Source organism: Taudactylus pleione, unplaced genomic scaffold, assembly GCF_031769625.1.
Source record: "Taudactylus pleione unplaced genomic scaffold, aTauple2 ptg000051l, whole genome shotgun sequence".
Taxonomy (NCBI): Eukaryota; Metazoa; Chordata; class Amphibia; order Anura; family Myobatrachidae; genus Taudactylus; species Taudactylus pleione.
This window is the reverse complement of record NW_028284453.1, coordinates 2,580,267-2,605,121: the sequence shown is the minus strand read 5'-3', so window position 1 is coordinate 2,605,121 and position 24,855 is coordinate 2,580,267.

The window sequence follows — 24,855 nt, the reverse complement described above, 5'->3', positions numbered from 1 at the left end:
TATATGCAGCTGCTCCTAACTATCTCTTTACACTGCACTTTTCTTACTATGGCGGTGCCCTGTGGCAGCTTGGCTGGGCCAGTTTTGGGGGGTCCTGCGCTCTGGATTTGAACCCTAGTTTGTTAGGGACCTACCTTAAAGAGGTTACCTGGATATGGTGGGTAGGCCCTTAACCTTGGCCATGATTATGCTAAAAACCACTATTGATTGCAAAATTTTATTGCATTTATATATATTATTAAAAATTTGGAGTTGTGCACCTGAGATTTGTCTGTTTCTATATTTTCAATGATGTATTTTTAAAAATTGAAAATTCTAAATATTATGGATTTTGAATTTTCAAAAATCCAAAAATTGTAAAAAAATATAAAAAATCATCTTCAATGACAGAATGTTTTTTGTACCTTCTTCCTACATAAAATATATATTTTTAAAAAGTATGGTAGAACAAATCCGGCCCTGGCCTGCAATAGTATTGCAAAAAAGGCATGTATTTACTCTGGAATGGCATGCTGGGATGTTCAGTTCCACAACCATAAAAGCACTTTCACTTTAAAAACCACAAAAAGAAAAAAACATGTATTTGTGAACTTTAAAAATGTAGGGACTATTGTTTGGGAATTTAAATTTCTTTGGCTTTGTTATCTTACTTAATATCCAATTAACAAATAAAAATAGACAAAACACACACAAAAAAAATGCTAATTTACGCAACCACTTTGCTATTATACAATGCAATGAGTAACACCTGTTACTCTATTGATTGCATACATCAGCAGAGGAAGAAACAATCGGCTGCACACGCAGTGCTTGTGGTAGACCCTGGGCTACCGCAAGCACTGCGAGTAGTTCCATCGTTATAGATGTGAACTGACGTGTACAATGACGCGACCTTGAAATTATGCACGCCCTTAAAACTCCGTTTTGACAGTCAGACACGCCTGCGTTCGCAACACCACTCCCCCATTCACAAGCACTTTCCCCTGTTACCACCCACTAACAGCACTGTCTGTCACTAACAGAAGCAACCTGATAGTGGCTTACGAGCAACCAAAATCAGATCGCAACTTACGGCTTGCGCTCGCGCACTGCGAACTATACACACGCGCAGATGGGTGAAAATCGCACAGAGCGAGCAATCGCACCTTAGTGAGCGGATCTGAATGAGGTCCATAGTCCACAAAAATAGCTAAAAAAAAAGCTCCAAAAGGTGTTGGGTATGTGAGTTTAACGGTTCAAATGTCGACACTTACAAAGGGGACATACCAACATGTTTATCATGTGATTTATAGCATTTTACTAGTGTCAGCTTCCCAAATTCAAACATGATGCTTTTATATAATGTTTAAAGTAGTAAAGCCGACACTATTAAAATGCTGTAACTCACATTATTAAGTCAGCACCCCGTTCTCGACCTCACAGTGGGGTCTATGTACTGATACAAAGGAATTTATCTTGCGCTAAAAAGAAGCACCTGTTAGTAATTATATCAGGTACCTATAGCAGCCAAAGCACCAACCACGTAGAGAATGCCAGACTCCACACATAAAAACCAGAAACCAGAAAACATGAGTGGTGCTAAATGGCGCTCAAAAATACAAGATATACAAACTCCAAATACTAACAATTTATTAGATAAATGGTATGAATAAAATACAATAGAATCACAAGTAAATAGCTCCCAGTAGTAAAGAAATATTTAACAATATAATATGCATAAATAAGAAAAAGAAATAATCCTAAATAAAAATAAATTAAACCAGTCAATTCTATAAAGATACACAAATAGCAATGTTGGGGATAAATGTATTCATAAGTAGAAAAAATAGACTAGGACACAGTATTAAAGAGTCTCTAGCACCAATCTGGAAACAGTTCTCAAGATATGCCTTTGGTTTTCATTCCATATTTGTATGGTGTAAAGAAACACTGTAATGATGAAAATTCAAAGCCTCTGAACTAATGCCCACTTGGTAAAAATAGAGAATACTCACAAATAAGAGTAGGTGATATTCAAGCTCCAGCTGAACCTCTGACTGTAAATGATCAGCGGAAAACGGGAGCTACAGTGAGCTCGCGCTGCCGAATGTGTCTTAATGGGGAGCTGCAGACTCAATAAGATATTAGACTGATAGACTTGATGTGTATGTACTGAGCCTTGGAGAGAGATAAAGTGGATGGAGATAAAGTACCAACCAATCAGCTGCTAACTGTAGTTTCTCAATCACAGCCTGTAAAGTGACAGTTGGGAGCTGATTGGTTGGTACTTTATTTATGTGCACTTTATCTCTCTCCAAGCCTTAGTACATACTGCAGATCCCAGTGTCTAAATTGTGAGTGTCAACATTTAAACTATCAGACTGCCCACTGCATGCTAAACAACAGAATCTGTTATCTTTAAATTAATTTATAATTGTATTTTGTGTAAGTACGTATTTTTATTTTCTATTTATAATAGTAACTGTCAACACAATATTCTCTCTCAAGTAAATAACACTTAATTGCATTGCTATATTGTGTACAAATAAGATGATGCAAGTTTAGCATCAGCTACTAAGGCTGCCAATTCAAGCCTATCTTAGAGCATGTACACCTGATGGTACATCTGGCACATATGTTATTGTTTATGAGCCACAAGCTCCGCGTTACGTACAGACGTCTCTCCCTCCAAGATGCTGCTATCTTCATGTAGAATCCATATGCTTCCTATATAAATCAGACTAGATATTCACATTTTGTAGATTACCTTTATGCTTGTTATTAAATTAGCCTATGGGTTAATTCAATATTAAGCCACTTTGCCTTTGAACAAAACATATTATGCACAGCCCTCATCTATTCTCTGAAGACGAGCTTCCATGCATTCCTCAGGCTCACACCTGATGCCATAGAGAATGATGACAGCAGAGCACACACAGTCAATATGAGTGGTACATTCGCTGGGATCTGCATTAACACTGCAGCCAGCAAGGGACGACGATGGGGAAATGTATCAAACCTTGGAGACAGATAAAGTGGAGAGAGATAAAGTCTCAACCAATTAGCTTCTAACTGCAAGAAATTGCAGATACACTATACGATCATTACTGTTCAAATTTAAATGTACATTGTACACTTGTACACTCACTTTCTCTATCAGTCATGACGTCACATGTGCCGGTCGCCAGTCATCGTCCCACTCTTGCAGGATAGGAAACACAGTGGGCGGTGGCCACAGCAGCGGGTAGCAGGCGATCGGGTGTCGAGTAGCATTCCCCCCTGATGGCAGTCCCAGCAGTCCCCCTCATTATGGCAGCCCTGAGTGCGGTGGTAGGTGGGTAGAAGTGGGTGGGTCCCCAAGCTTCTTGGCCCAGCACTCCAGCCCCAGCAGTCCCCCCTTGATGGCGGCCCTGGCAGTTGCCAATATCATTGATGATGTCATTGAGGCAAGTGCAAGCACCACAGGGACTCCGGGTCTCCCGGTGGGACACCGATTGCCAAACCGACTGAGACCCCGATGTTGCATACGAACACTATTGTAAGTGTAACTTTCTTTACTATATTACATGTTATTTATTTATTTACATTAAAGACAATTATACACTATGGGGTATATGTAATAGCGAATGATATTGTTGTTACCACTCATTACTAAGGTGGTCAAAACAATCAGTTCCCAACTGTCAAAAAAAAACCAGTGGGCCTCATTAGCTTTTGCACTATTTGCAATTAGTAACGAGTGTTAACAACAATATTACTCCTTTTTAAATATACCCCTTAAGGCCGACTAAACACTAGCATGATAATAGCACATTATTTCATATTGAATTGACAAAATCCTACTTATCATGCCTTGAGTATGCACAGATGCGCCCTTCTGCGGGTCACACATCATAGCTTTTGTTCGGCCTCGCTGCACGGCCAATGAGACAATATTGTGTGCAAGGTGATGCAGTTTAATGAAGGACGGAACAAAATATTTTTCATTAAATCACACAGTGTGTACTATAGGCCAATCTTGAATGGTCCGGGATAAAGGGACCATTGCCAAGATTGGTCATCAACATTGTTCAAGTATGTACCCGGCCCCACTCTACTTCAGTTCAAAATCAAACCGTATCTTGTGCAGAGTGAAGCTAGTGTACAGGAGGGAGATGGTCTCAAGCCCAATCAGCTGGCATCACTGCTATTGGATTTGTACAAATGTGTTTTTTTTTCTTATTTGTAGTTTTCACTGCACCTGAAGAAAAAACTTCTAAGATGGAGCAAGCAATGCATGCAATGACGAGAATTCTTGATAACCAGCTGCGTGCATCCAATGCTGAAATGCAGGCACAGGAAGGCGTCCGACGCCAACATTTTTTCGACAATGAATGAGAATTGTAGGATTCCTTTGTCACCCTGCTCGTGGGTATGCATGAACACATTTCCAGGGAAAACAGAGAAGCATAGATGGTCTTTCTCAATGGGCTAGTTTCTAGATGAGTCGGGCTCCTTATTCACAGTATTCTGCTCTCTATCCTGAAGGTAATTTCCAAAAGTACCAAAAATACTGTATATCAGAGGCCAACTTTTCTGGAAACAAACCCTCAGATCCTCCTTATACCACAGTGCATAGCAGTTCAAATGGTACAGTGCATACTAGTTCACATGGTACAGTGCATAGCAGTTCAAATGGTACAGTGCATACTTGTTCACATGGTACAGTGCATACTAGTTCACATGGTACAGTGCATACTTGTTCACATGGTACAGTGCATAGCAGTTCAAATGGTACAGTGCATACTAGTTCACATGGTAAAGTGCATACTAGTTCACATGGCACAATGCATACTAGTTCAAATGGTACAGTGCATACTAGTTCACATGGCACAATGCATACTAGTTCAAATGGTACAGTGCATACTAGTTCACATGGTACAGTGCATACTAGTTCACACGGTACAGTGCATACCAGTTCACATGGCACAATGCATACTAGTTCACATGGAACAGAGCATAACAGTTCACATGGTACAGTGCATAACAGTTCACACGGTATAGTGCATACCAGTTCACATGGTACAGTGCATACTAGTTCACATGGTTCAGTCCATACTAGTCCACACGGTACAGTGCATACTAGTTCATACGATACAGTGCATACCAGTTCACACAGCACAATGCATACTAGTCCACATGGCACTGTGCATACTAGTTCACATGGTACATTGCATACTAGTGCACATGGCACTGTGCATACTAGTTCACATGGCACTGTGCATACTAGTTCACACGGTACAGTGCATACTAGTCCACATGGCACTGTGCATACTAGTTCACATGGTACATTGTGGCACTGTGCATACTAGTTCACATGGTACATTGCATACTAGTGCACATGGCACTGTGCATACTAGTTCACACGGTACAGTGCATACTAGTTCACACCTTACAGAGCATACCAGTTCACACGGTACTGTGCATACTAGTTCACACGGTACAGTGCATACCAGTTCACATCGCACAGTGCATACTAGTTCACATGGTACAGTGAATACTAGTTCACATGGTACAGTGCATACTAGTTCACATGGTACAGTGCATACTAGTCCACATGGCACTGTGCATACTAGTTCACATGGCACTGTGCATACTAGTTCACATGGTACAGTGCATACTAGTCCACATGGCACTGTGCATACTAGTCCACATGGCACAGTGCATACTAGTCCACATCAGGCTTGCCTACCCTCCCTTTTTTCCCGGGAACCTCCCGATTTTCGGGTTCCGCTCCCGGCCCCCCGGAAAGGCAGGCAAGCCTCCCGGAAGTGTCCGACCCTCCCCACCTCCCTCCCTGAAAAACACTGAAATCCCCGCAGCGGGAAGCCCTGTTGATGCGATTCGCGCAGAATCGCGTCATCGTGGCCCCGCCCCCTGCTTCACAATGCCGAAAATCACGGCATTGTGAAGAGGGGGCGGAGTCACGATGATGCAATCGTGCGGCCACGCTCCGGCTCCGCCCCCAGTATGATTCAATATGGCCACCCCGCCCCCTGCTCCACCCCCAATGACCGGCCCCGCCCCCCGCTAATAGCCGACAATCAGCTCCCTCCCGGAAGGCTGGAGCTGATTGTCGGCAAGTATGGTCCACATGGCACTGTGCATACTAGTCCACTTCACACTATGCATACTAATCCACATGGCACAGTGCATACTAGTCCACATGACACTATGCATACTAGGGGTGTGCACCGGCCACTTTTCGTGTTTTGTGTTTTGATTTTGGATCTGGATCTTTCTTCGTGTTTTGGATCTGGATTGGTTTTGCCAAAACCACCCTTCCGTGTTTTGGGTTCTGGGTTTTGTGTTTTGGATCTGTATTTTTTTTTTAAAAAGCATAAAAACAGCTAAAATCACAGAATTTGTTGGTTTCTCTGCTCCTATGCTATTATTAACCTCAATAACCTTAATTTCCACTCATTTCCAGTCTATTCTGAACACCTCACAATAGTGTTTTCATGTCCAAAAGGTTGCACCGAGGTAGCTGGATGACTATGCTAAGCAACACGAGTGGGCGGCACAAACACGTGACCCATCTAGGAGTGACACTGCAGTGGCAGACAGGATGGCAGTTAGAAAAACTAGGCCCCAAACTGTACATAATGCAAAGAAAGAAAAGAAGTGCAAGATGGAATTGTCCTTGGGCCCTCCCACCCACCCTTATGTTGTATAAACAGGACATGCACACTTTAACAAATCAATCATTTCAGCGCCAGGGTCTGCCACACAACTGTGGCTGAAATGATTGGTTCGTTTGGGCCCCCACAAAACAAGCTGGCAATTAATGTGTCCCTGCACAAACTGGCTCTACGGAGGCAAGATGTCATCCTCATCCTCCTCATCCACCGATTCCTCACCCTCTTCAGTGTGTACATCCTCATCCTCACAAAGTATTAACTCGTCCCCACTTGAATCCACCACCACAGGTCCCTCTGTACCTTATGGAGGCTGGTCTCCCTGGAAGAGCTGATAATTCATTTTGATGAACATCATCTTCTCCACATTCTGTGGAAGCAACCTCCTACGCCTTTCGCTGACAAGGTTCCCGGCTGCACTAAACACTCTTTCGGAGTACACACTGGAGGGGTGGCAACTCAGGTAAAATAGAGCCAGCTTGTACAGGGGCCTCCAAATTGCCTCTTTTTCCTGCCAGTACAGGTATGGACTGTCTGACATGCCTACTTGGATGCTGTCACCGATGTAATCCTCCACCATTCTGTCAATGGTGACAGTATCATATGCAGTGACAGTAGACATGTCAGAAATTGTTGCCAGGTCCTTCAGTCCGGACCAGATGTCCAAACTTGGTCCTGCCTGCCCTGCATCACCGCCAGCGGGTTGCTTAGGATACCTAAGTTTTTTCCTGGCAGCCCCAGTTGCGGGAGAAAATGAAGAAGGAGCCGTTGACGTGTCACGTTCCGCTTCAGCTGACAGTGTGTTCACCAGCAGGTCTTTGCACCTCTGCAGGCTTGTGTCGGCCGGAAAGAGAGACACCACATAGGCTTTAAACCTAGGATCAAGCACGGTGGCCAAAATGTAGTGGTCTGATTTCAACAGATTGACCACCCTGGAATCCTGGCAAAGCGAATGAAGGGCTTCATCCACAAGTCCCACATGCCGAGCGGAATCGCTCCGTCTTAGCTCCTCCTTCACTTTCTCCAGCTGCTTCTGCAAAAGCCTGATGAGGGGAATGACCTGACTCAAGCTGGCTGTGTCTGAACTGACTTCACGTGTGGCAAGTTCGAAGGGCTGGAGAACCTTGCACAACACGGAAATCATTCTCCACTGCGCTTGAGTCAGGTGCATACCCCCTCCTTTGCCTATGTCATAGGTGGATGTATAGGCTTGTATGGCCTTTTGCTGCTCCTCCATCCTCTGAAGCATATAGAGGGTTGAGTTCCACCGCGTCACAACCTCTTGCTTCAGGTGATGGCGGGGCAGGTTCAAGAGTGTTTGCTGGCGCTCCAGTCTTCGGCACGCAGTCGCTGAATGGCGAAAGTGGCCAGAAATTTTTCGGGCCACCCAAAGCGTCTCCTGCACGCCCCTGTCGCTTTTCAGAAAATTCTGCACCACCAAGTTTATTGTGTGAGCAAAACATGGGACGTGCTGGAATTTGCCCAGATGTAATGCCCGCACAATATTGGTGGCATTGTCAGATATCACAAATCCCCAGGAGAGTCTAAGTGGGGTAAGCCACTGGGCGATGATTTCCCTCAGTTTCTCTAAGAGGTTGTCGGCGGTGTGCCTCTTACTGAAACCAGTGATACACAGCGTAGCCTGCCTTGTAATGAACTGGCGTTTCTGAGATGCTGCTACTGGTGACGCTGCTGCTGTTGCTGCGTAAGGTGATACATCTACCCAGTGGGCTGTCACAGTAATATAGTCCTTAGTCTGCCCTGTTCCACTTGTCCACATGTCCGTGGTTAAGTGGACATTGTGTACAACGGCATTTTTCAGGACACTGAGGACACTTTTTCTGACGTTTCTGTACAGTCTCGGTATCGCCTGCCTAGTGAAGTGGAATCTAGACGGGATTTGGAACCGGGGACACACTACCTCCATCAATTGTCTAAATCCCACTGCACTAATGGCGGATACCGGACGCACGTCTAACACCAACATAGCAGTCAAGGCCTCAGTTATACGTTTTGCTTCAGGATGACTGCTGTCGTACTTCATCCTCCTCGCTAAGGACTGTTGGAGGGTCAATTGTTTAGTAAAAGTAGTGGTGTTCCTACTTCCTCTCTGGGATGATGAACGACTCCCAGCAGCAGCAACAGCAGCAGCGGCAGCAGTAGGCGTAGCAATGCAGGATCCTCCAGAGGAATCCCGGATAGGAGAGTCAGTCATGCCAGTGACATGGCCTGCAGGACTACTTCCGATCCTGACTAAGGAGGAAATTGATGAGGAGGGAGTTGACGGTGTGGTTTGCAGGCGCTTGGATACAACAGGACAACGGGATTTAGGTGTCCCTGGACTGCTTACGGTCTTAGCCAAAGTTTCTGAACTTGACAGTAACTTTTTATGAACGCGCTGCATGTGCCGTATAAGGGAGGATGTTCCTAGGTGGTTGACGTCCCTACCCCTACTTATTTCACCTTTACATATGGTACATATGGCAAGACAGTTGTTGTCCGGATTTGGATAGAAATATTGCCAGACCAAAGAGGTGGAATGTTTGGTCTTCTGCCCAGGCATGACCGTGATGGGCTTTTTCATCCCACGGACAACAACTGTCTCCCCCGGAGCCTGATTTAAACAAACCACATCACCATCAGAATCCTCCTCGCCAACTTCCTCCTCAGCGCCAGCTACACCAGTATCCTCATCCTGTTGTACTTCAACAGTGACATCTTCAATTTGCATATCAGCAAGTGGACTGTGGGTGCTCCTTTCAGCACTTGCAGGGGGCGTGCAAATGGTGGAAAGAGCCACCACTTCCCGTCCAGTGCTGGGAAGGTCAGGCATCGCAACCACCACCACACTTGGACTCTCCTTGGGGATTTGTGATATCTTCTTAGAAAGCACAGTTCTTCGCTGTGCTTTTGCCAGCTTAACTCTTTTGATTTTTTTAGTGGGAGGAGGGCTTCCATCGTCATGTGAAGCTGAACCACTAGTCATGAACATACTAGGGATCGACCTTAGCCGTTCCTTGCCACTCCGTGTCGTAAATGGCATATTGGCAAGTTTACGTTTCTCTTCAGCTGATTTAAATGTCTTTTTCAAGGTCATTTTCCTGAACTTTGCCATTTGGGATTGTATGTGCCCTCTACTATGACATTGGGCATCGGCCTTGGCAGACGACGTTGATGGCATGTTATCGTCTATGTCATGACTAGTGGCAGCAGCTTCAGCACTAGGAGGAAGTGGTTCTTGATCTTTCTCTATTTTATTTTTATCGGAGAAAGTTTGGTCCTCCATTTATGTTATATCGATTTGATATATACGTGCGGCTAAACACAGAAAATAATTTTTTTTTTGGTTTGGACTGGAGTGTACTCTCGGGGGTTACAGCACCCTTTAACGGTCAAGCCAGCCGGCCCTTTACTTATGACACAGGCGCACGCTTGGCACTACTTTGTTGATGCACGTGCGGCTACTGCGCACACAATTCACAAACACAGAAAATAATTTTTTTTTTGGTTTGGACTGGAGTGTCCTTTGGGGGTTACAGCACCCTTTAACGGTCAAGCCAACCGGCCCTTTACTTATGACACAGGCGCACGCTTGGCACTACTTTGTTGATGCACGTGCGGCTACTGCGCACACAATTCACAAACACAGAAAATAATTTTTTTTTTGGTTTGGACTGGAGTGTACTTTGGGGGTTACAGCACCCTTTAACGGTCAAGCCAGCCGGCCCTTTACTTATGACACAGGCGCACGCTTGGCACTACTTTGTTGATGCACGTGCGGCTACTGCGCACACAATTCACAAACACAGAAAATATTTTTTTTTTGGTTTGGACTGGAGTGTACTTTCGGGGGTTACAGCACCCTTTAACGGTCAAGCCAGCCGGCCCTTTACTTATGACACAGGCGCACGCTTGGCTCTACTTTGTTGATGCACGTGCGGCTACTGCGCACACAATTCACAAACACAGAAAATAATTTTTTTTTTGGTTTGGACTGGAGTGTACTTTGGGGGTTACAGCACCCTTTAATGGTCAAGCCAGCCGGCCCTTTACTTATGACACAGGCGCACGCTTGGCACTACTTTGTTGATGCACATGCGGCTACTGCGCACACAATTCACAAACACAGAAAATAATTTTTTTTTTGGTTTGGACTGGAGTGTACTTTCGGGGGTTACAGCACCCTTAACGGTCAAGCCAGCCGGCCCTTTACTTATGACACAGGCGCACGCTTGGCACTACTTTGTTGATGAACGTGCGGCTACTGCGCACACAATTCACAAACACAGAAAATAATTTTTTTTTTGGTTTGGACTGGAGTGTACTTTGGGGGTTACAGCACCCTTTAATGGTCAAGCCAGCCGGCCCTTTACTTATGACACAGGCGCACGCTTGGCACTACTTTGTTGATGCATATGCGGCTACTGCGCACACAATTCACAAACACAGAAAATAATTTTTTTTTTGGTTTGGACTGGAGTGTACTTTCGGGGGTTACAGCACCCTTAACGGTCAAGCCAGCCGGCCCTTTACTTATGACACAGGCGCACGCTTGGCACTACTTTGTTGATGCACGTGCGGCTACTGCGCACACAATTCACAAACACAGAAAATAATTTTTTTTTTGGTTTGGACTGGAGTGTACTTTCGGGGGTTACAGCACCCTTAACGGTCAAGCCAGCCGGCCCTTTACTTATGACACAGGCGCACGCTTGGCACTACTTTGTTGATGCACGTGCGGCTACTGCGCACACAATTCACAAACACAGAAAATAATTTTTTTTTTGGTTTGGACTGGAGTGTACTTTCGGGGGTTACAGCACCCTTAACGGTCAAGCCAGCCGGCCCTTTACTTATGACACAGGCGCACGCTTGGCACTACTTTGTTGATGCACGTGCGGCTACTGCGCACACAATTCACAAACACAGAAAATATATTATTTTTTTAGCACTTGGGGGGAGCACCCCTGATGGACAGAGCACCCCCTGGACAACACTTCAGCACCCCTTTAGGACTGGGACACTGCACAGGACTTTGGAGTGGACACAGCCCCTATGGAGAACTGACTGCACAACACAGTCCAGCCAGCCCCTATGGACTTTGAAGTAGTGGACACAGCCCCTATTAACAACAGCAGCACAGCACAACACAGCCAGCCCCTATGGACTTTGAAGTAGTGGACAACAGCAGCACTACACTACACTACACTACACAGCCCTAACTCCCACCCTCCCTCTTCACTGTCCACAGCCGAGTGAGAAAATGGCGCCGACGTGTGTACCTTATATAGGATCCAAAACCCGCGAGACTCGGAAGGCGGGAAGATGATGTTTTGCCTCGATTTCAGATCCGAGTCAGGCGGGAAAAGTCGAGCCTGACTCGGATCGGACTCGGATCGGGGGGGCTCGGGGGGGTTCGGATTTCAGAAATCCGAACCCGCTCACCCCTAATGCATACTAATCCACATGGCACAGTGCATACTAGTCCACATGATACTATGCATACTAGTCCACATGGGACAGTGCATACTAGTCCACATGACACTATGCATACTATTCCACATGGCACAGTGCATACTAGCCCATATCACACTATACGTACTAGTCCACATGGCATGTGAAAACCAGTCCCCATAGCAGTACCCAAAATCATGAGTACAGTGTATACAGACAGTTGTAGACAATTCTGTTGTTCCTTTATACGACAGTTACCATTGTGATTATCCTGTACTATCAGGCTTATATATATTGTTTTAGCAAATGTTTGACTATTAATATGAGCACTTGTATATATGGAGGTGTACTTGCTGGGAAATAGGTTTGTACACAATATGTTTAACACATTGTTTTATACATGTCTACAGACAGTGATAGGCAATTTTGTTGTTTTCCAAAAACGATAAGCCTTAAAATATTTATCCTGTATAAACAGCGCAGTACAGTGTTTTGGCACATGTTTGCCTGTGTATGCAAGCACGTTTATATTTGGGTGTACTTGTGCCAAATTGGTGTGTACAACATTTGTTTAATTTCTATATATATCTACAGACAGTGATAGACAATTTTGTTGCATTCTTAAAATGTTAAGCATTTTATATATCCTGTAGAAACAGGGCTCTACAGAAGCTTGGGGAGGAGAAGCAGGTGGGAGGTGTTGGGGGCAGTGCCGGATGAGTCGTGCCATTAAGCCCAGCCCCTTGTGACAATTTGCTGCAAACGGCGCATATTTAAATAAGGGGCAGGGCCAAATGATGCGATTCTCGTAGCCAGTAAACAAGAAAATTCTCCTTATTCTGAAGTGGGCAGAATGCGGGAGAAGTGCTTAGCTTTCCGGGGAGATACCCGAAAAATCGGGAGCCACCCGCGACTTCCGGGAGGGTAGGCATGTATGATATAAGCACATGTACAGTATATATGGTTTCTATCAGTGCCGGGTCCAGAGGTGGGCCTGCAGTGCAGTACATTCTTCAAAGACTTGGACTGGCCCCCTATTAAAAATTATAAATGCCTTGCAGCCCCACCTTTGGGTCCGCCACTGATTGGTCAATTATTGAAAGATCTGCAACCGCCGCTGCGTATTTCTACGCAGTTGCTTGGATCTGCGAGGCCGCCGGTGGGCATCTCAATACATTTCCAAGCGGCTGTAGCATTAGCAGATTTTTGCACAGGGCTGGGTACGGGTCTGCAGCTGTGATTGCAGTAGCGCCCATCTCTGAATGAGGCCCAGATTTCAATATTATTGTTTGAATACTAACATTATTAATTATAGCCATTTCATAGATTTCTTAGCTTATCTCATCTGGAAATGTCCACAGGTCAGCTTTATTTATTTGACTTAAACACCACATACAGGGCCGGTGCAGGGTCTCCAGGCCTGTAGGGAACATTTCGCCCCCCACTGCCCCTTCTCCATCAATTTCAGAGCATGCTACACATTAGTGACCCCAATTTATAATATGCCACCCAGCAGTTTCCCAAATTCATAATATACTGTATAGAAATGTCCCAGCTAATATGCCACACAGCATAAATGTAAAATTATACTGTGCCTCATAACACTACCCCGATTCATAATATGCCATATATGTGTGCCACAAATTCATTATATGCCACACGGCTGTATCCCCACTTCATAATTCTGCTGCAAATCAATGCCTCCAATTCACATTATGCCACACATTGTGCCTCCACTATATACTCTGACACATTTTTGTGCCCGCAATATATATGCCTCACAGTTGTGCACCAGATGTATTGTATGCCACACAGCCATGAATTATGCCACATATCTGTGCCTCCATATATGTCAGCACCCATTAACTCTAACCCATACAAACCTGGGTGATCACACCAGTTATTGATTTAATTTAGATTTCTCTTCTGTTTATTCACTTTGCATTGTGTTAACTGACAAAAATAAAATATTAACACTTACATTTTGAAAGTATTCGTACATTGCAGCATTTTCTCCACACCTGCCTAAAACATTTGCACAGTACTTTATATTTACACAAACATACTGTATTATTACAGAGACAGGAAAACAGAGACAGGAAAACAGAGACAGGAAAAAGATTGAAATCAAAAGTAACAATTTCTTTAGAAATTTGACAGAGACACTAGACAACATAACACAAGGAAGAAGTCAAAATATAGCATTACGTTTTACATTTTTTTTAGGAGCAGATACAGAAGCAAAATATGTTAGGCTTTATTATATAAATAGCTTTTGCTGTCATCATAACTTGTGGTGCTATGTTAGATGATCGGTCATTGTGTTTATCCTGTAGGGGCACTAATGAGAAATGTGGAACGAGGGTCATTTGAATTTTTTTACAGTCTATGGCCTGTATTCAATTAGAGGCGAAAATCGGAAAGGTTTATGCTACACGAAAAACGACCTGGAATTGAATTTGGAGATAAGTCGCGGACAGACGAAAAGCGGCAACAGGCAAAACTTTTTCATGTCTAATTGAATACGGGTGTAATAAAGCTAATTGTGTATGATAATTGGTGCTCTAGCCAATCAGCTCCCAACTGTCATTCTTCAAACAAATGACAGTTGGGAGCTGATTGGTTGAAGCACCATTATCATACGCAATTAGTTTTAAAACTCATTGCATATGATAAAACTCGTTGATAAATAGGCCCCTAGAATCTCAGTTCAAAGTTGAAATAAATCAAGTTGATAAAGACTAAGTTGAACTACAGGAATCCACCACCACAGGCCCCTCTGTACTTTCTGGAGGTTGGTCTTCCTGGAAGAGTTGATAATTCATTTTTATGAACATCATCTTCTACACATTTTGTGGAAGCAACCTCCTACGCCTTTTGCTGACAAGGAGGGGGTGGCAACTTAGGTAAAATAGAGACAGTTTGTACAGGGGCCTCCAAATTGCCTCCTTTTCCTGCCATTACAGGTACGGACTGTTTGACATGCCTACTTGGATGCTGTCACCGATGTAATCCTCCACTATTCTGTCAATGGTGACAGTATCATATGCAGTGACAGTAGGCATGTCAGAAATTGTTGGCAGGTCCTTCAGTCTGGACCAGATGTCCAAACTTGGTCCTGCCTGCCCTGCATCACCGCCAGCAGATTGCTTAGGATACCTAAGTTGTTTCGTGGCAGCCCCAGTTGCGAGAGAAAATGAAGAAGGGGCCGTTGACGTGTCATGTTCTGCTTCAGCTGACAGTGTTTTCACCAGCAGGTCTTTGCACCTCTGCAGGCTTGTGTCCGCCAGAAAGAGAGACACCACGTAGGCTTTTAAACCTAGGATCGAGCACAGTGGCCAAAATTTAGTGGTCTGATTTCAATAGATTGACCACCCTGGAATCCTGGCAAAGCGAATGAAGGGCTTCATCCACAAGTCCCACATACCGAGTGGAATCGCTCTGTCTTAGCTCCTCCTTCACTTTCTCCAGCTGCTTCTGCAAAAGCCTGATGAGGGAAATTACCTGACTCAAGCTGGCAGTGTCTGAACTGACATCACGTGTGGCAAGTTCGAAGGTCTGGAGAACCTTGCACAACAAGGAACTCATTCTCCACTGCGCTTGAGTCAGATGCCTATGTCATAGGTGGATGTATAGGCTTGAATTGACTTTTGCTGCTCCTCCATCTTCTGAAGCATATAGAGGGTTGAGTTCCACTGCGTCACAACCTCTTGCTGTAGGTGATGGCAGGGCAGGTTCAAGAGTGCTTGCTGGCGCTCCAGTCTTCGGCACACAGTCGCTGAAAGCCGAAAGTGGCCCGAAGTTTTTCGGGTTACCCAAAGCATCTCTTGCATGCTGGAATTTGCCCAGATGTAATGCTCGCACAATATTGGTGGCATTGTCAGATATCACAAAACCCCAGGTGATGTCTAAGTGGGGTAAGCCATTGGGTGATGATTTCCCTCCATTTCTCTAAAAGGTTGTCAGTGGTGTGCCTCTTACTGAAACCGGTGATACACAGCATAGCCTGCCTTGGAACGACCTGGCGTTTCTGAGATGCTGCTACTGGTGACGTTGCTGTTGTTGCTGCATAAGGCGATACATCTACCCAGTGAGCTGTCACAGTCATATAGTCCTTAGTCTGCCCTGTTCCACTTCTCCACATGTCCATGGTCAAGCGAACATTGGGTACAACCGCATTTTTAGGACACTGAGGACACTTTTTCTGAAGTCTCTGTACATTCTCGGTATCGCCTGCCTAGTGAAGTGGAATCTAAATGGGATTTGGTACCAGGGACACACTACCTCCATCAATTGTCTTCATCCCACTGCACTAATGGTGGATACCGGATGCACATCTAACACCAACATAGCTGTCAAGGCCTCAGTTATCCGCTTTTCTTCAGGATGACTGCTGTCGTACTTCATCCTCCTCGCTAAGGACTGTTGGAAGGTCAATTGCTTAGTAAATGAAGTAGTGGTGTTCCTACTTCCTCTCTGGGATGATGAACAACTCCCAGCAACAACAGCAGCAGCAGCAGCAGTAGGCATAGCAATGCAGGATCCTCCGGAGGAATCCCGGATAGGAGAGTCAGTCATGCCAGTGACATGGCCAGCAGGACTACTTCCGATCCTGACTGAGGAGGAAATTAATGAGGAGGGAGTTGACGGTGTGATTTGCAGGCACTTGGATACAACAGGACAAAGGGATTTAGGTGTCCCTGGACTGCTTACGGTCTTATGAACATGCTGCAGGTGACGTATAAGGGAGGATGTTCCTAGGTGGTTAACGGTCCTACCCCTACTTATTCCACCTTTACATACAGTACATATGGCAAGACAGTTGTTGTCCGGATTTGGATAGAAATAGTTTCCATTTCTCTCAGTGCCAGCTACACCAATATCCTCATCATGTTGTACTTCAACAGTGACATCTTCAATTGAATATCAACAAGTGGACTGTGGGTGCTCCTTCGAGCACTTGCAGAGGGCGTGCACATGGTGGAAGGAGCCACCTCTTCCCGTCGAGGTTTGTGAAGGTCAGGCGTCGCAACCGTCGCCACACTTGGACTCTCCATGGGGATTTTTTATATTTTCTTAGAATTAGAAGGCACAGTTCTTTGCTGTGCTTTTGCCAGCTTAACTTGTTTTATTTTTCTAGCGGGAGGATGGTTTCCATTGTCATGTGAAGCTGAACCACTAGTCATGAACATGGGGGAGGACCTTAGCTGTCCTTGCCACTCCGTGTCGTAAATGGCATATTGGCAAGTTTGCGTTTCTCCTCAGATGATTTCAGTTTATTTTTTAAGGTCATTTTCCTGAACTTTGCCATTTGGGATTTTATATGCCCTCTACTATGACATTGGGCATAAGCCTTGGAAGACGACGTTGATGCCATTTCATCATCTATGTCATGACAAGTGGCAGCAGCTTCAGCACTAAGAGGAAGCAGTTCTTGATATTTCCCTATTTTATTTTTATCGGACACATTTTTGTCCTCCATTTATGTGATATTGACATACGTGCGACTAAGGCACATACAAACATAGAAAAAGATTTTTTTTCTTTTTTTGGACCACTTTGGGGGTTACAACACCCTTCAACAGATGAGCCAGGCGGCCCTTTACTTATGACACAGGCGCACGCTTGGCGCTACTTTGTTGATGCACGTGCGGCTACAGCTCACACAAACAGAAAAAAAAAATGGTTTTTATTGCACTTGGGGGGAGCACCCCTGATGGACACAGCACCCCCTGGACAACACTACAGCACCTCTTTAGGACTACAGCCTTTATGGGACACTGCACACAAGTCACAAACAGAAAAAAATAAATAAATTTTCCAGCACTTTGGGGGTTACACCACCCTTCAACAGAAGAGCCAGCCGGCCCTTTTCTTATGACACAGGTGCACGCTTGGCGCTGCTACTTTGTTGATGCACATGCAGCTACAGTGCACACAAGTCACAAACACAGAAAAAAAAAATTCAGGCACTTTGGGGGTTACACCACCCTTCAACAGACGAGCCTGCTGGCCCTTTATTTATGACATAGGTGTACACTTCTTTGTTGATGCACGTGCGGCTAATGCGAACACAAACAGAAAAAAAAATATTATTTTTTAGCACTTGGGGGGATTGACAGAGCACCCCTTGGACAACACTACAGCACCCCTTTAGGACTACAGCCTTTATGGGACACTGCACACCACAGCCCAGCCAGCCCCTATGGACTTTGGTGTGGACACAGCCCCTATGGTCAACAGTAGCACCAGCACAGCAAACTCCCACCATCCCTCTTCACTGTCCACAGCCATAGTGAAAAATGGTGCAGACGCGGGGACCTTTTATGGTATCCAAAACCCGCGAGAATCCAACAGCTGGATGATGATGAGAAAACACAAAAAGATCTCACACCAACCGTATCTATTTATCTTTAGACTACCGTTTTATAATATGGGTTATACTCCCATACCCTAACACTTCATAAATATTGGCTCAAACGAGGTTACACTATATATGAAGGTGCTACCTGACAATCTTAGTATAATTGAACGAAAGCAGAGAAAAGAAAAGATCTCCGTCTGGTGCACTGAAGGGATCCTGGTAGTTAGTATCAATAACTAAATTCCTTAATAAAATATAACTTTTATTATTAACACTTAAAATTAGGTCCTAGAGAATAAAAAGGCAAAATAATTAAATTGATAGAATGTGTGATATGTATATATGTGTGTATACACATAAATACAAATAGAAAAAAAGATGGTGCTTAAAATAACACCTGTCATTGGTCAATTATACACATAGGTAATGTGGATCAGGATGCAAGCAGTGTTCTGATTGACTTTTATTTATCTTTATTATTTCTTCAGTACACTAAATATCGTGGGGAATATGTTCCCAGGCACTGTTTGTGACGATATGATGATTAGTAGCTTTATTTACAGTTCATGTCTCTAACTACTGTAACAATGAAATAGATCTGAAGATCGTTAGTTGGTATCATTTACAGAGTGTAATATGTATCAGTTTTCACTTCTTCCCAAGAGTTTAGCAATCATATCTTGGTTCTGTTATAGAGTCACTGTGCTACAATAATATCTCTGCTTACAATACCAACACATTTGCTGGATATGTTCCCCGTTATTGGCACCCCTTCGATGCTGGGGCAGCTCTTCTGTCTACGTATTTCTGTTGTTACTGAATTCTAACATACACACCTATGTGTATAATTGACCAACATTACCTATGTGTATAATTGACCAACATTACCTATGTGTATAATTGACCAATGACAGGTGTTATTTTAAGCACCATCTTTTTTTCTATTTGTATTTATGTGTATACACACATATATACATATCACACATTCTATCATTTTAATTATTTCGCCTTTTTATTCTCTAGGACCTAATTTTAAGTGTTAATAATAAAAGTTATATTTTATTAAGGAATTTAGTTATTGATACTAACTACCAGGATCCCTTCAGTGCACCAGACGGAGATCTTTTCTTTTCTCTGCTTTCGTTCAATTAGCGGAATGATGATGTTTTGCCTCGATTTCAGATCCGTGCCAGGCGGGAAAACTCAAACCTGACTCGGATCTGTCTCAGATTGGAGGGGCTCGGGGGGGGGTTGGATTTCAGAAATCCGAACCCACTCATCCCTACCCTAAACCCTCCCCTTAACCATGCTACCTATTTTCAGGATTCCGACGCCAGAATTCTGATAGGTGTCCGGTTTCCTGCTCTGGAATTCCCGCGGTCAGTATTATGACTGCACCTCAATACATGTATTACTTTTGCATGCAGAGTAGATACTGGCAGCTTTTGCATGTAGCCCACAAATGCTGAACAGTTTTATTACACTGCAATTTAGATGTTATTTTGGACACACCTCTCCCAAATCTAAATCTCTCTGCACATTTTTACATCTGCCTCTACCTGCAGTACAACAAAGGCATTCCAAAGTGCAAAGGTACTTTCTCTTGTTTAGTTTGCTCCTAACTTAGAATCAGCCCCACTGTGCGCATCTTCCAGCAGTCAGGAAAGATTCTGAAATGTACTGTACGCATCTCGGTCAATAGGGCGCAGTAAGAGAAAAGATAGGTACTCTGTGTGGGGGCACACTTAAAGAAAAGCGACAATAATACATAATAAAAATTGTATTACATTTGAAAATGAACTTTTATTAATATTTGTTATGCATATGGAGCAAATGAGTAATAACTAAAACTTATTGGTAATTAGATTGGAATTTCTCCAAACATGTCAAGAAGCGAGATATTAGTTACTGCACAATAAATTGCTTCACAAATAAATTTCTAGTCATGAAATTATTAATGAATTGTGTTAAGCAGAACATATGCCATAGGCCCTCATTCAGAGCCGTTCGCTATTTGCGGTCGTTTGTTCAAAAACAAGGGGTGGCTATTCAAATGATCCGTTCGCACATTGCAGTCTGTTCACACCTCTAAGTCTGAACGAGCGAGCAAAACATACGCTCGTTTATTTGATAAAAACGCCCCTTGGCCGTTCGCACCATACGTCATGTCCGCTATTTATTAGATTAATCGAGTACATCGTACAGCTTATGAACTGCTCGCTATTCTTGTGGTTGGTTTCTTCAACCGCTATTTTGCGAGCAGTTCTGAGTTAAAAAAAACCAAGTGACGTGGTCAATGACGCTGCTGTATTAATTATGCACTCCCTTAAAACGCCCGTTTTGACCTTTAAGCACGCCTGCGTTCGAATTCCACTCCCCCGTTTTCAAGCACCTTCCCCTGTTACCACCCACAGACGCCTCATTCTGTCACTCAAAATAGCAGGCACTCGCTATATAGCGTACAAACGATTTTTGGCCGCACTGACTGGTTCGCGCATGCGTACTAAAAACCGTACGCATGCGCAGATGTGCGAACATTGCTCGGAACGAGCGTACTGCCGCTAGCGAGCGGCTCTGAATGAGGGCCATAATCCCAGTGCAACACATACACATCATAGGTAATAATCAGATGGCTGCTTCTCCTTTAAGTCAACAGCCGACACTCCAGCATTGTTCCACTATGCCCCTTTTTCATTGTTTTAGATGCTCCCTAACCATTTGTTCCCTAGTCAATTGCTTAGGTCAGAGGTTCCCAAACTCAGTCCTCAAGGCACCGTAATGGTTCAGATTTTAAGGAATTTATAAATATTCTGTTGTAACCCAAACAGTAACTCTGCAGTGAACTATGCTCATGACATCCTCAAAAAACATACACCAACAATAGAACAACAAAGGTTCTTAGTTGCTATACCTTCAGTGATTGCTGCTTTATATGAGATGTAGCTGTTTTCATCCTCCATACAGTTAATTGTATCAAAAGTCATGCAGTTTTCAGAAGATGGCGATGAAAGACAACTCCCACACTTCAGATCATTCTTGATTGTCTTGTTGATTTCCACTAGTGCTGAATGAGAAAAAGAATAGTGAGGACAAGTTATTACATAAGGTTGAGGCATTAAAGAGAAATTGTAAATATTTATATAGTTAGCTACAGTAGTTCTTTACTATTTTGTTCATTTTGATTGCAGCCTAGAACAATCACTTTCTCACCTCCCTTCTCCTTCCGTCACTGACCCTTCCTCTCATTCTGTATTCACACTTACCCCCTTTTGACCTGCCCCTTCAGGAACCCTGCCCTATAGGAACCTCACTCACATCCCCCTTCATGACTCCCTCCATTTATCCTATGCCAACTTGGAAAGATAAATTGGTTTGTAGCAATCTGGCCTTTATCCATGATTACTTCAAGTCTCTCAATCTCCTCTCCATCACTAAAATTTGGCTTTCACCATTCGAGGACTCTCTCTCCCCCACACATCTCGTCATGGTGATCAACCAAGAGGCAGCATGTGAGTCCTTCTATCCTCTTGATACAACTTCTGTGTCCTTCTTCCTGAGCCCTTTCTCCTATTAACCTTTGTGTCATGGTCATATGAAATGTCTCTGGCCCATTCCACCACTTTCTAGAAAACTTTGCCATCTGGATATCACACTTTTTCTCTCTTGACCTTCTGTCTCTGTTTCTAGGAGATTTCAATATCCTACTGGACAACCTCATGGCTGCTGTTTCCTCTAAGTTGCTTTCTCTATGGATCTTCTCCCCTCAATCTATAGTTAGTTTTCATCCACTGCTGTGAACTCTCTCACCAACTCCCTCTCTCTCTGTCTGATCATTTACCCTCTTTTGGCCTTTTATTCTCTCTGTCAGCCCGCTCTCCCAAAGTTACTCTCATCAAGTGCAACCTTGATGATCTTGTCCTTTTCACCTCCTCTCGGGACACCCTCTTCTCTCCCATATGCATAATTTTCTGACCTTAACAACCTTTTTCACTTTATAATTCCACCTTCACCTCTGCTGTACTCTGCTGCTCCACATGTCATCCTCAGGCTCCATTGTTATGCCACCCAATCCTGGCTCACAAAAGTCACTCACTGCCCCCAGAAATGTACCCACATAGTTAAACAATAGATGATAACTACCTCACATTTCAAATTAATGCTTTCCTGCTACAACTTTGACATTTCTCAAGACTTTAAGGGCCAAATGTAACAGGGTATGAGTTTAGAAAATGCGAGTTTAGCAGTAACCTCTTACACATATTAAATTCGCCCAGTGTAATAGAGTTCGAGAACATGCAAACTGTCATGTTTTAGACTCAAAAAAACACAATTTAAACTCTCATCCAGATGTTTTGTCATTTTGAAGATAAAACTTGACCAATGTGAGAGCTTACTGCTAAACTCTCACATTATTGAAACTCTCACCCTATGACATTTGGCCCTAAATCTCTTATCTTGCCCCAATCTTTCATCACATTATGCCTCTTTTCACTTTTAACTCTTTTCTCTGCTCCACTTCTATCCTTCCCTCTTCCCTTTCTGCCCCTGATGTGTCCACTCTTCACTATGAAACTTGCCATCCATAACACTGGGCCTGATTCAGACCCGCTCGCTCATAAGCGGGTCGATGTTGCCCAAGTGCGCATGCGCGAGACCCGAATAACGACGTCCAAGCCGTCTTATGGGTCTCGCACCAAAGGGGGCGTGCTGTCGATGTTGATTGACAGCACGCCCCCTTTGGTGGGCGTGCTGGGGGCGTGGCTGCCCAGACGGAGGCGTTCCCATGGGAACGCCTACTGTCTGGGGCCGGCCCCACTGACATCACTAGTGATGTCAGTGGGAGTGCTTTTGGCTCTGATAGAGCCAAAAGCACTCCAGGGATTGCGGCAGCGAGACCCTACCGCAGGGTCTCATCGCAAGCCCGATTGTCGCGATGGTCTTGACCATCGCGACCATCATTTTGGCTATTCACTATAGCTGTGAGCTATGCGAGCAGCCAGGAGGCCGCTCCAAAATGAAGGAGGGATGGCCCTGATTCAGAGCGAGCGCTCCGTCAGAGCTTCCAGCTCTGAATCAGGGCTACTGTCTCCACTCTCTAGCCTCCTCCTTTTGTATTGTTTTCCTCCCAATATGATCTGCCTACCCTTTCTGCCATCTCCCCTACCACTACGTCTTCATACTTTAATCTTTATCTCCTCCTTCCATATGCCCCCTTGGCCCCATTCCCTCTAACCTCATCCACAACCTCTCTCCTGCTGCTTCCTTCTACGTCATTCATCTCTAAAACATGTCCCTGTCTTCAGGCTTAGCGCCCTCCTTCTTCAAACATGCCCTTGTCTCATACCAGTGGCGGATCCGGGGGGGGCGATTGGAGCGATCGCCCCCCCTAGCACAGTTTGTCCGACCTTTATCATCTCTCTCCTTTGCATCATTAAGTTCAGAGGAGAGAGATGATAATGGCTGGGCTGTGCTGTGATTGGAGCTCCCGTCTCCCAGACAGGGGGATGTGTCAGTGACAGGCTGTAACCTGACCTGGGAGCCAGGGAGGAAGTGATCACAGCCGGCTCCTCACACCCTGTGATCAGCTGTGTGATCTAAATAGACCACACGCTGATCACTGCTAAAAAAAAGACAACAACTTACCTCTGTCCAGGGACCAAAGATCGGGGCTCCGGTGATGTCCTCCCTCCAGTCAGCTGGTCTCCTGGCTCCTGCACTGTGACCCTGGTCAGCTGCTGCATTAAACAGCTGACCTTGTCACAGTGCAGGATGGGAGAGCAGCTGACCAAAGCCCGGAGGGAGAACATCACCGGAGGTAAGTGAAAATAGAGGAGGGGTTGCAGCAAGGGGGGGTCATGGGGGGAGGGGTGGTTGCCTTAAAAAACCTTCTCTCTATTGTGACTCTCTCAGACTACCACCCTATCACTATACCATTAGCAAATTTTGAAGCAAAAGGTAAATAATCTGGGTAAAAGGCAAAAGACAGAGGGCCTGATTCAGACACGCTCGCAAGCGCTATGCGCTCGCAAGCGGGTCAATGGTGGCCCAGTACATACACCTGCCGTGCGCACTGTGCTTGCGCGAGCCCTGGAGCGAGCGCAAAAAGCACTCGCTTCGGCACTCGCATCCAAAAGGGGCAGCTGTTGATGTTGATTGACAGCTGCCCCATTTGGAAGGCGGGGAAGGGGGGTGGCTGAGCAAACTGAGGCATTCCTGCAGGAACGCCTGCCATTTGTGGGTGGCCCTACTGACATCACTAGTAATGTCAGTAGGTGGACTTCCTGCTCTAATAGTGCAGGAAGTCCACTGGGGCTTGCGGCAACGAGACCCTACCGCAAGGGTCTCGTCGCAAGCCCGATGGTCGTGATGGACTTGACCATC